The 11,622-nt window shown below is 43.3% G+C and overlaps 1 long non-coding RNA gene across 1 annotated transcript; it reads right to left on the minus strand.

Annotated features, from left to right (window-relative positions):
* Window positions 1–1,359: 1,359 nt before the first annotated feature.
* LOC131218316 (uncharacterized) lies at window positions 1,360–1,846 on the minus strand. The gene is made up of 3 exons (XR_009157634.1): window positions 1,727–1,846; window positions 1,552–1,644; window positions 1,360–1,469 (listed from the first exon to the last, which is right to left on the minus strand). It is a non-coding gene; the product is annotated as an uncharacterized LOC131218316 (long non-coding RNA).
* Between the last annotated feature and the right edge of the window lie 9,776 nt (window positions 1,847–11,622).

The raw sequence follows: 11,622 nt of genomic DNA on the forward strand, positions 1-11,622 counted from the left end.
AATTGCTCTTTTACCGACGACATAATTCATCGTTATTTTATCTTTTTTTCGTCGGTAATGATTATTACTGACGAAATCTGTCGTCGGAAAGATCATCGCAATAAGACAGTGGCTAAAGGTTTTTCCCGATGAAATATGACTTCGTCGGCAATTATGAAATATGACTTCGTCGGCAATGATAAAACAAATACTGACGACTAAAATCGTCAGAAAAACATGTTACTTTTGGTAAGGAAAAAGCAATATATTTCATCGGTAAACATAGTTTATACCGAGGAAAATCTGCATTGGTAACACTGTGGATTAACGACATTATCGACGAGTACGTTTGTCGGTAAAACAATAATACCGACGAGTATGTTTGTCGGCATAAGCCCTCTATTACCGACAAAATAATTCATTGGTATATCTCATATAGATCGTTGGTATAAATTTTTGCATTAATTTTTACCTAAGAAAGATTTCGTCGGTATAAGTTTTGGACCTACTATTACCAACGAAATATTTCATCAATAATAGTTTATTTCTTCCTGGTTTCATTTATTTTCAAAATTTAGGAAAAAATTCCTGATATACACTTGTAAATACACCTATTACAATACATTTTTATCATATTCACATCCACATCCATCCAAATACAAACTACATCCATCCAAACATAAACCACATCCATCCATACACAAACAATCCTATCCACATCCACATACAATCTACATTCATCCACGCACAAATACATATAAGTTTAACATTTGTATATAAAATAAATCATAAATAAAATAAAAAAATTCTATCCACATTCCCATACAACCCACAATATTCATCCACGCACAAATACATATAAGTTTAACATTCGTATATAAAATAAATTATAAATAAAATATTTAAAAAAATCACGAAGATGAAGATGGAGGTGGTGGGGCATCGGTGGCAAAGTGTGCAGCGAGAGCCTGAAACATCTCCTACATCTATCACTCATGCTCCACCCACATCTCCTCGATCCTCCTCTTCTGATCCTCCTGTTGCCTCTCCTCCTCCTGATATGGTAGAGAGAGAGGTTCAACAGCTACGGGTCGTCGTCGATGAGATCAAAGAGCAGCTGGAGAGGTAGAGGGGGGAGGAGGAGAGCATAGGGCACTCTCCCCAGTGATGGATCGGCTAGATGCAGCTCTAGCGGGTGTCATAAGCTTAGCACCATAGCTAAGCCCATGTACATATCCAGAAGGGGTGCTAAGCACCTCGCTAAGGTGGGCTGACTACATATGGTGTCCATCGCCGCTTGCAATGAAAACATATGAATTTTCATAACGAATGACATTATTATAAATCAATACAATTAAATTTTACATTGTAAGAATTTTTACCTAATTCTCGCTGGCTCTAGGATGAACCCAAGATCCCCTCGCCTACCGACAGTGAGTCCCTTTGTAGAGGTCTATTGGTCCAGGCTCCTGGTCGGTGAAGGAATCTCACTGCGCAATCAAAGGGACGATAAGGTTAATATAAATGCATGGAAAGAATATATCAACTTAATAATCACCAGTAATTTCTTACCATGTCGTAACGATGTCATACAAATGACTTTGAACCAGCTACGTGGTTCACTTGTAACTTTTTCCTACTTGTAGAATTTATTCTGCTCATCTTCTGAACACATTATTCATAATACATTGTTATTAATTATAAATTTAATTGTTACCTTAAGATATCGTAAATATGTAAATATTACCTGAAAAGTCTCAAACGAAAATCTCTCGCAGAGTATCCGCCAGTCGTCTATAGTCACGTGTGGTGGTGCGGACAGTACGGCCTCATCATGGGTCTTGCACCACTTGTACCGCTAGTGTAACTCTTCGCAGTATTCCTTGAACTGCTCCCTGACCATGTCATCGACGACATAGAAAATGTACAAAATACTCAAATCTAATATAAATTTATCTTGCAGTTTCGTAAATAATAGATTAAGGTAATAAATGTATTAAGAAAATAACTTAACCGTAAATGAACTTTCACAAAAGAAAATTTAATTTACTAAAATTTACCATAAGGCGCCGACGGATGAGCTGCCGCACACCATCTGTCACGTTTGCCCAACGGAGGATAGTGGCGGGGATCAGAGATCGGCATAGGACACCGACCTCCAACGTAAACAACTTGACATTGTCCCCAACAGGTCTAAGGCAGTCCTATGGGCTTTACTGTCACCTTACCCTCATGTGTAAGTTATTCTAAAACTAACCCACGCGTGGGTCCATGCCCTCATCGGCTAGTCGACGATGCTGTCGCAAAAGAAATATGTAAGTTTAAATAAAAAAAGAAGTCATTAAAAAAATATATGTCTAGACTTACATGTAGTGCCCAGTGTATGCGCAACCGAGGGATCAAATGCCTGTGATGCAGCATGTGACGTCGATGCTGTCTCCATCGCATCATGGGTGGAAAGGGTAGATCTAGTGCGCGAATGACCTGATCTCCCACCATGTGTCATGACTGAATATGTGCAAACTACGAACTTATAAATTTTCTTTCAAGTTTGCAAAGGATTACAACAATGTCCCTCTTCAGTCGTTTAATAACCTCTACATTAAACGATTTTAAACACAAATCCTTAAAGAATATCCCCAAGTCAATCAGCGCCGCACTGATATCCTTACTTAGGAATCCACGAATCGCAACCGGTAGTAGATGTTGCAGAAGGACGTGACAATCAAGTTTAGGTTTGGGTTATAGGTTTAGGTTTAGGTTTAAGTTTAGGAATTCGGGTTTGAGTTCGGGTTTGGGATCGGGTTTAGGTTTAGGTTTTCGAGTTTAGGTTTAGGTTTAGGTTAGGGTTATAGGTTTAGGTTAAGGTGTAGGTTTAGGTTTAGGGATTTGAGAATAGGGTTAAAGGTTTAGGTTAAGGTGTAGGTTTAGGGTTAGGTTAAACTGTAGGTTTAGGGTTAGGTTAAGGTGTAGGTTTAGGGTTAGGTTAAGGTGTAGGTGAGGGTCGTAACTGGCTGTATCCGGACGCGAATTAGCTACTAATAAGTTGAGTGGCTATTGGCTATTGATGTGACATCACCAACTTATGCGGGCCCCATCATAATGTATGTGTTGTATCCACACCATCCATCTATTTGGAGAGATCATTTTAAGGCATGAGCTAAAGAATGAGACAGATCTAAAGCTTAAGTTGACTTCACTAAAGAAAACAGTGAGGATTGATCTCCTACCATTAAAAATTTCTTAGGGCCACAAAAGTTTTTGATCAATCAGATATTTGAATTGTTGGGATCTGGATGTCTAATGCTAAGAGGTGAAATTGTTATTCGTGATAGCAGACCTACAATACCTTGATTTTGTGTAAGACCCGTATCCTAGTCCGTACCATTCCTTAGATTCTCGCGATCCTCCCTGTTGAATTCCGGCAACTCGCAACCTGTAACCGGCATTTACGCGTGACCCTAAGTCATAGGCTATCAACCCAAGTCAACTCAACCCCCGACTTGTACCCTAGCGACTGCGTCGTCGCCGCGGTTCGAATGTCACATCGAGGCGATACCCAGGCTAGGAGATGTGGGCCCGCCATGCGTTGCAAAACCCAAGAGAATCTCTACCCAAATGTTGCATCAATCCCATCAAGGGTCAAGTACAAGTCAAGTACTCACATCACTCAACCCATCACTTAGCACATCACTTAACCTATCACAACCCATACCTTTGTTACACAAGCTACCCTAAAAGTCAACAAAACTCTTACACAACCCATCCCTCTCTCCCATCCATCACTCCATCCCATCCCTCTCTATCCTTACAAACCGCTCTCTCTCATTTCTCAAACTCATCTCCCAAGCAACCCAAAAAAATCCCATGTCCAAGCTCTCCCAACCTTTATGAGAGAGTTTTGTGTATGGCCCGCTTCTTAATCCTCTCATCTTTCATCTTAACCCTTCATTCTCCATCATCTTCCGTTGGGATCGAAGCCAAAGAGCAAAGGAAGCCTTAGGTGTCAAGAAGAAGAGATATAAGGTGGGTGATCCACCGTTGAATTCAATTTGAGGGCCCACTTGTTGTGGGACCCACTTGATGTATGCATTGTATAGGGAGGGCCCATAGTGGCGGGGTCCCTCCATCTCTTCATTTCTCTCTCTCTATCTTGTATGGATGGTGTGTATGGCCTACCATGAAGTATTTCATCCATGTTGTCCATCGAGTGGGCCCACATGACAGTCCGTTTGGACGGGCTTGATTGAAGGAAAACATAAGTATCAGTTTAATCCGAAGCCAATGTGGGCCACATGTGTGGACTCGCCCTGATTTTTGTGATGTCCCACACCGTCCCCACCATTGAACAGTGGGATGCTTATGATGGATGGTTGAAATCTACATCGTCCAGGGTCTAGACGGTGGATCTGGACAGCCAGCTCCATATTCATATAATGTATGATATATAATATTATATAATATAATATATTATATCGTGTATATAATATATAATATAATATAATATAATATATTAAGATATACATCTGGGTGGGCCACACCACGTGGACCGACCCTACTGCATGTGATGACCCAGCGTCTAGAGAGTCTGGACGTTGGGAGCTTTCTGGGCATGTTATCATATTATAATATATATATATATATATATATATATAAAATATAAAAATAAGATAGATGTTATGGTGGGCCACTCCCACGTGGGACCCACCATACCTATAGCAGCTATATACCTGACGTGAGGTGGATCCTCACCATCCAGAGGTTTGGACGGTGGGACCCACTGCTGATGGGCGTATCCCATCCAGGCCGTCCATCTGTCTAGCGTGCCAGGTATGGCCCCACCATGATGCATGTGTTGTATCCCTACCGTCCATTCATTTATGCGGGGCCACTGTGATGTATGGGTGGGACCCACCGCTGCTGTATGTGTTGCACCCAAAACGTCCATCCCTTTGGCGAGCCGTCTTAGGTGGGCCACATTCATGGACCTCACCCTGATGGACATGGTTCATCCAAACCGTCCATCCATTTGGTGAGCCAGTCCTAAGGCTTGAGACTAAAAATAAGACAGATCTAATATCAAGTGGACCACACTGCAGAAAATAGTGGGATGAACGTCCACCATTGAAACCCCCTGGGTTATAGGATTTTGGACCAATATGATATTTGTTTTTCCTTTATATTCAGGCCTTTGTGACCTGATGAATAGACTGGATGGGAAATAATACTATGGTGGGGCCCACTGGAATTTAACAGTGGAAATCATCATCACCACTATTAGGTGTGGTATGGTCTATATGATCCTTTAGATATGATTCATTTTTGTGATAATGCTGTATAATGATCTCTAACAATAGATGAATGGTGTGTTGGTTTCGGCCCATTTGATTCGGCCCATTTGAATTGGGATTTTTTTGGTGTGGTCCAAGCCACTTGAGGCCCATTACTGCGGCCCATCTATGGGGCCCACCTACGTTGTATTTAAGGCCCATATGATGGGGCCCACCTGCTTGAATCTGAGGCCCATGGGTGTGGCCCATTGTGATACATTTGAGGCCCTTGTATGAAGCCCAATGCAATGTAAGTGAGGCCCATGAGTAAGGCCCATTGTATAAGACCCGTATCCTAGTTCGTACTGTTCCGTCCACTCCTGCGATCCTTCCCGACGAATTCCGGTAACCTACGACGTATAATCGATGTTTGCGCGTGAACCTAAGTCGTAACCCGTAGATCTGAGTCAGTTTAATCTGAGACTTGTATCATTGTGACCGCACCATCGCTGCGGTTCCAACACCGTGTCTTATGTACCGATCCGATACCCTGGTCAGAAGATGTGGGCCGGCGATTATTTTGAAGAAACACCACGCGTTTGCAATCCCAAGAGAATCTCTACAACATGTCTCATCAATCAATCACTCAATCAATCAATCAATCATCTCGTGTCAAGTACAAGAGCACTTATACTTTCTTTTTCCCCAAGTCAATCAACCACCAAGTCAACTTTCTCTCACCCTCTCTCTTACACACCCATATATGTCATGTACACCATCACCTCACCCATCACTCACATCCATCACCCATCTCTCACCCTCTCTCCTTATAACCCTCTCTCTCTCATTTCTCAACACACTTTCAAAGTAAGGGAAGAGAGTGCACGTCCAAGCCATTTCCAGAGAGAAAAGAGTGAGTTGTGTGGCCCACTTCCCACCCCAAAAACCATCATCCTAGCCATTCAAACCTCATCACCCTCCATCAAAGTGAAGCATAAGGAGATCGGCATTCCATCGGACTAAGAAGATCGAATGGTGGGTGCTTCTTAGGCTTGGATTTCATTTTTTTTATGAAGGGCCAAGTGAGGCCTACTGATTGATGGTATGGATCTCACTTTGGACCCTAAGATGTGGCTGATGGCCCACCTTGATCCTCATGATCATTCCATAATGGGGCCATTCTCCATGGACCCTATCATGATGTTTATTTTCCTTACATGAAAAGAGGTCCTTTAGATCGTTCATTTTGGGTGGAGAAGGAATCTCCACCGTTGATCTTTGATTTAGTGGGCCCACATGTATTGAGACCCACTTGATGTATGAATATGGGGAAAGGAATGGACAGTGTGGATTAGTCCCATACATCAAGGTGGGCCCTACATGGATAGTCCTCCCTAAGAGCTTTGAACCAAAGCTAACATTTGTGTTTTCAATTGACGTCCAGCGTCCCTGGACATTGGATAGTCTGAGCAAACCACACGCATAAGGTGGGCCCTGCTCAGGTGGGCCACCAAATGGTGAATGGTGTGGATACAACACATATATAAAGTGGGCCCCACCCAAGTGGGCCACACAACTGCATCATCACAAAAGAAAAAGAGAGAGAAAGAGATATAGAGAGACACGTGTGATGGAGGGACCCCGACGCTATGGGCCCTCCATTCGTTGAGCCGAAAAATGAAGTCAATCAGATTATCTAGCGGGCCATAGCTTAGCAAATAGTATTTTCTACCGTTGAAATTCACCTGATGTTTCTACAGACCAAAACACCTCGAATATTGGGCTTGTTTGGCTTGTCTTGAGCCATAGCGACCAATGGTTGTGTCAGATCCAAATGATGAGGGCCCCACGTATGAAAAACTGTGGAATTACTGTTTTTTTTAAAAATAAAAAAAATAAAAATAAGAGAGAGAGAGAGAGCAGCAGCGCCTGCTGTTGCTGCTGACTCGTTAGGGCGCTAGGCGTGAAAAGGGACTGGGACGTGGGTCTCAGCCGTGGGCCCCACCATGATGTGCACTGCACATCAACATCGTACATCTGTTAGGTCCCTTTGGGGTAATGGGCCACCCCAAATATCAGCCGTATACGTGACCCAGGTGGCCCACATTACAGGAAGTAATGGGATTGATCATCTACTATTGAAACCCTTTTGGGCGTGCAGAAGTTCTGGATCATTTTGAAATTTGTTTTTCCTCTTCACCAGGGTCCGTGGGACCCATTCACGTCACCCATCCATTGGATGGGCCACACCTTAATGCATGTGATGGTGAGATCCACCCCACGTGTGGGGATAGCCCCGGGCGTGTGTGACTGTCCAGGCCGTCTAGGGCCTGGACGCCAGATATATTATAAATATAATATATTATATTATATACTATATAATATATACATGGTGGTGGGTCCTACGTGGGACCCGCCTTTGCCTTCCTAGTGCAGCCAGCTGCATGAACAACAGCTATGTGGCTGCTCCTCTTGACAGCAACAAGCCCACAGGCCCCACGTGATGTATGTGTCTTATTTACACTGTCCATTGCTTCGACGGTGGGGCCCACCATGATGCATGTGCTGTATCCATGCCGTCCAACCATTTGGGAGATCATTTTATAGCATGGGAAAATAGTGGTGAGCCAGATCTAAAGTTCTAGTGGACCCCACCATTTAAAATAGTGGACAGTGACCTCCACCATTCAAAACTTCTTAAGAGCCATGGTAGCTTCCAATTTAGCTTATATTTTGTTTTCACTTCATCTATCTCTATGTTAACTTATGAATTGGTTGGATCTCAAACACATCACAGTGGCCCACTCCGTGATATGATCATCCATTGATCGGGTGGACCACACCACAGAAATAGTGGAGGATTAAACGTATATCATTGAAACCTATTTGGGTCACGGAAGTTCAGGATCAATGGGGAATTGTTCTCCCTCTTAATCTAGGTCTTTATGACCTTATGATTCGATTGATTGGAAAATAAACTTTAGAGTGGGCCCTGTGAATTATTTAACCATGAAAATTATTACCTCCATTGCTATTTGTAGTATGGTCCAAATGATCCTCCAATACGATGTTTTGGGGACGTATGATTAGGCCCATCTTAATTTATTTGTGGCTGTCCATTGAGGCCCACCTTGGCATATATATGAGTCCCATGTGATTAGGCCCATCTTGATGTATTTGTGGCCCGTTGTTGAGACCCACCTGGATATATATGAGGCCCATGTGATGCGACCCATTTGATATATTTAAGCCTATGGGTCAAGGCCCAGTGGGATGTACTAAGGTCCATTGCAATGTGTGATTCCTATGGTTTGTGTAATGATGTTTTATGGAGGGCTATGCCTTAGGAGTAATGATGGTTTGACATCCACATTGTAAGTACAATGTTGGTAAATGTCTGCATTGTAACTCTCCTTAGGGCCCATTGATAAGCCCATACTTGTTGATAATTCATCACTTTATAACATGCTTAGTATAACTCCATGATTCATGCCCATACACATCATATGTATGCTTGATATGAGGAATGTTTGATCATAGCATAAGCCGTTGGGCTGAGACATTTATGGGGCTCCTTATAAAACGGAGTGCCCCACATGATCACACGGTAGGTGCAGAATTGCTGCATGACTGACGGTGTGACTCATGCATTTCACATTGTGTGTCGTGATCACTGCACGCCCTAGCGACATCAAGGTCATGGCCTCCATAGGCACATCATGGATAGTCGTGTCAGATACTGAAAATATTAGCTCTAGCATGTAGGCACTTAGAATGTCTTTGGGTGAAAATTTCAGAACCTTTTTGGTACCAGGAGATGCTCCAACGTCTAGACCGAGTGGTTACATGAGAGCCCGAGTGCCGAATACCAGTAGGCCATGTCTCTCATTGTGTCGTGGTCGGTTTGAAGAGAGTGTGGCCTTATCCGGCCGAGTGAGGGGGCTATAAGTTAGGCTGAGTTTGACTAGCTCATAAATGAGTCCGCTATCAACGAGCCGGGTATGTATTGGTAGACTACTGGTCAGGCGGATAGTGTGGTCTCTTCCACTTGCTTGGCTGTGCAGCTAGAGAGGAGGCAGTCAGTGTGAAGTATATTAGACCCCGGTGATATCCAGAGAGGAACTGTACTGATATGTGTACTTGATGAGGACTGACATGCTTGTTTTGCATCTCGCATATGAAATTTGGCTATATAGGCCTCACATCGCATGGCCTTGGTATGACCGATAGCATTCATGCCTTGCATCATATAGCTTTGGTACAGCTGATAGCATTCATGGACTTACCGCATATTTTCACATTACTCTGATAATGTACGCTTGGCGCTTGCCTTGCACACACACTTACACCACCCTCTAAGCTTTTGTAAGCTTATTCACGACTGTTGCGTGTTGGTGGCATTGAATTGCAGTAGCACTGAGGAAGGAGCGCACATCAGATTATTTTAGAATTTTTCATCACCCTGTATTTCCCTTTCTGCATTGTACTTAAATTTTTGATATAGTGGATATGTGGTGATGTTGTTTTGTGACTTGGTTATGCTTGTGGTTATGCTTCATTACAATAAAAAAATTCATACTGAAAATCCTTCTTGTAGGATCCCAGGATCGGAATTTGGCATGAGTACTGGGATCCGAGAATGGGGCACTACGGAGGCTATCGGCACCGGATTCGCGATCAAAAATTTTGTGAACCTATTTTCTGAGTTTGGGGCGTGACACAATGTGATGTATGTATGACCGTTATGTTGTGTATGAATCCCTTATGTGGGCCACTCCTTGGGAACAATGTTAGTTAAATGTCCGCATTGATGGGCAATGATGGTTAAATGTCCTCATTGTGACCTTCCCTTAGGCCTTGTTAGGCTCATTTGCATCATTTTCTAAGTGGGTTGACCCTAATTATTAGGCCCCATTTGCATGGTTCATCTATTCTCATTGGGCTTTCCTAAGATGTTGGGCTCCCATTGGTTGTTAGTAGGATTACTTTTTTTTATTTTGAATAGGACTCATTTGGGCCCCCTAGGGCATCTAGCGGGCCATACAATAGTATAGTGAAGGAACCCTTTCCGAATCCTTAGGATTGTGGGTAGGCCGCTTAGGCCCAACCTTGATATAAGGGGGAGTACATCATCACCATCATATAATATGCTTAGAATAGCTCCACGATCTATGCCCATACGCATCATATGTATACTTGATGTGAGGAGTGATTGATCATAGCCCATGCCATTGGGCAGACCATTATGGGACTCCCTGATGGGGGAGTTGCCCACATGAGCGTGTGGTACTCGCAGGATTGCTGCATGACTGGATAGTGTGATTCATGCATTTCGTATTGTGTGACATGATTACTGTATGCCCTAGCGACATCAGGGTCGTAGCCTCCAAAGGCGTATCATGGTTGGAAGGATTGGATACCGAAAATCTTATTCTACATGGGGTGCTATAGATGTCCCTGGGTGAAATTCCCTAAACCCTTATGGTACCAGGAGGTTGCTCTAACGTCTAGACCGAGTGAATGCATGAGCGCAGAGTGCCGATTACCAGAAGGCCGCGCTTTCTACTATGTTGTGGTTGGTTGGACGCGGGTGCAGCCTTACCCGCTCGAGAGGAGGGGGCAAAGTTAGGCTGAATTTGACCAGCTCGAGGAATGGGTTCGCTATTTACGAGTCGAGCCCAATATTGACAGGCGGATAGTGAGGTCTCTTTCACTTACCTTGTTGCGCGCAATGGGACAACAATCTGGTTTGGAGTGCACTAAACCCTGGTGATATTCCAGAGTTGAGTTATATTGGTATGTGGACTCAGATGAGGATTGGTATGCTTGAGTTGCATCTTGCATCGTATGGCCTTGGTATGACTGACATCATTCATGCCTTGCATCACATGGCCTTGGTATGGCCAATAGTATTTAAGGATTCATCAGCATATTCCGCATTAGTCTAATTTTGTATAATTGTATTACTATATTACGCACACACTTTCACCACCCTCTAAGCTTTCCGTAAGCTTATGCAGGACCGTTACGTGCAGGTGACATTGGATTGCAGCAGCGCTGAGGTAAGAGTACATAGCAGATCATCTTGGAGCTTTTGTCTATCATCATTGTATTTCCCTTTATGCGCACTGTACTTATAAGTTTTTTATCATAGTGAAAATGTGATGGAGTTTTTGGTTGTTGTTTGTGGGTTATGCCTTTAGTTATGCTCATTACGAATCAAACTGATGTTAAAAATCCTCTTATGGGATCCTAGGATCGGAACCTGGTAAATGGGTGCCAGGAGCCGAGAATGGGGTACTACGGAGGCTGTCGGCACCGGATTCAGTGATCAAAAATTTTGTGAGCCCGGTTTCCAAGTTTGGGGTGTGAC

This window comes from Magnolia sinica, chromosome 11 (genome assembly GCF_029962835.1).
Source record: "Magnolia sinica isolate HGM2019 chromosome 11, MsV1, whole genome shotgun sequence".
In the NCBI taxonomy this organism is placed as follows: domain Eukaryota; kingdom Viridiplantae; phylum Streptophyta; class Magnoliopsida; order Magnoliales; family Magnoliaceae; genus Magnolia; species Magnolia sinica.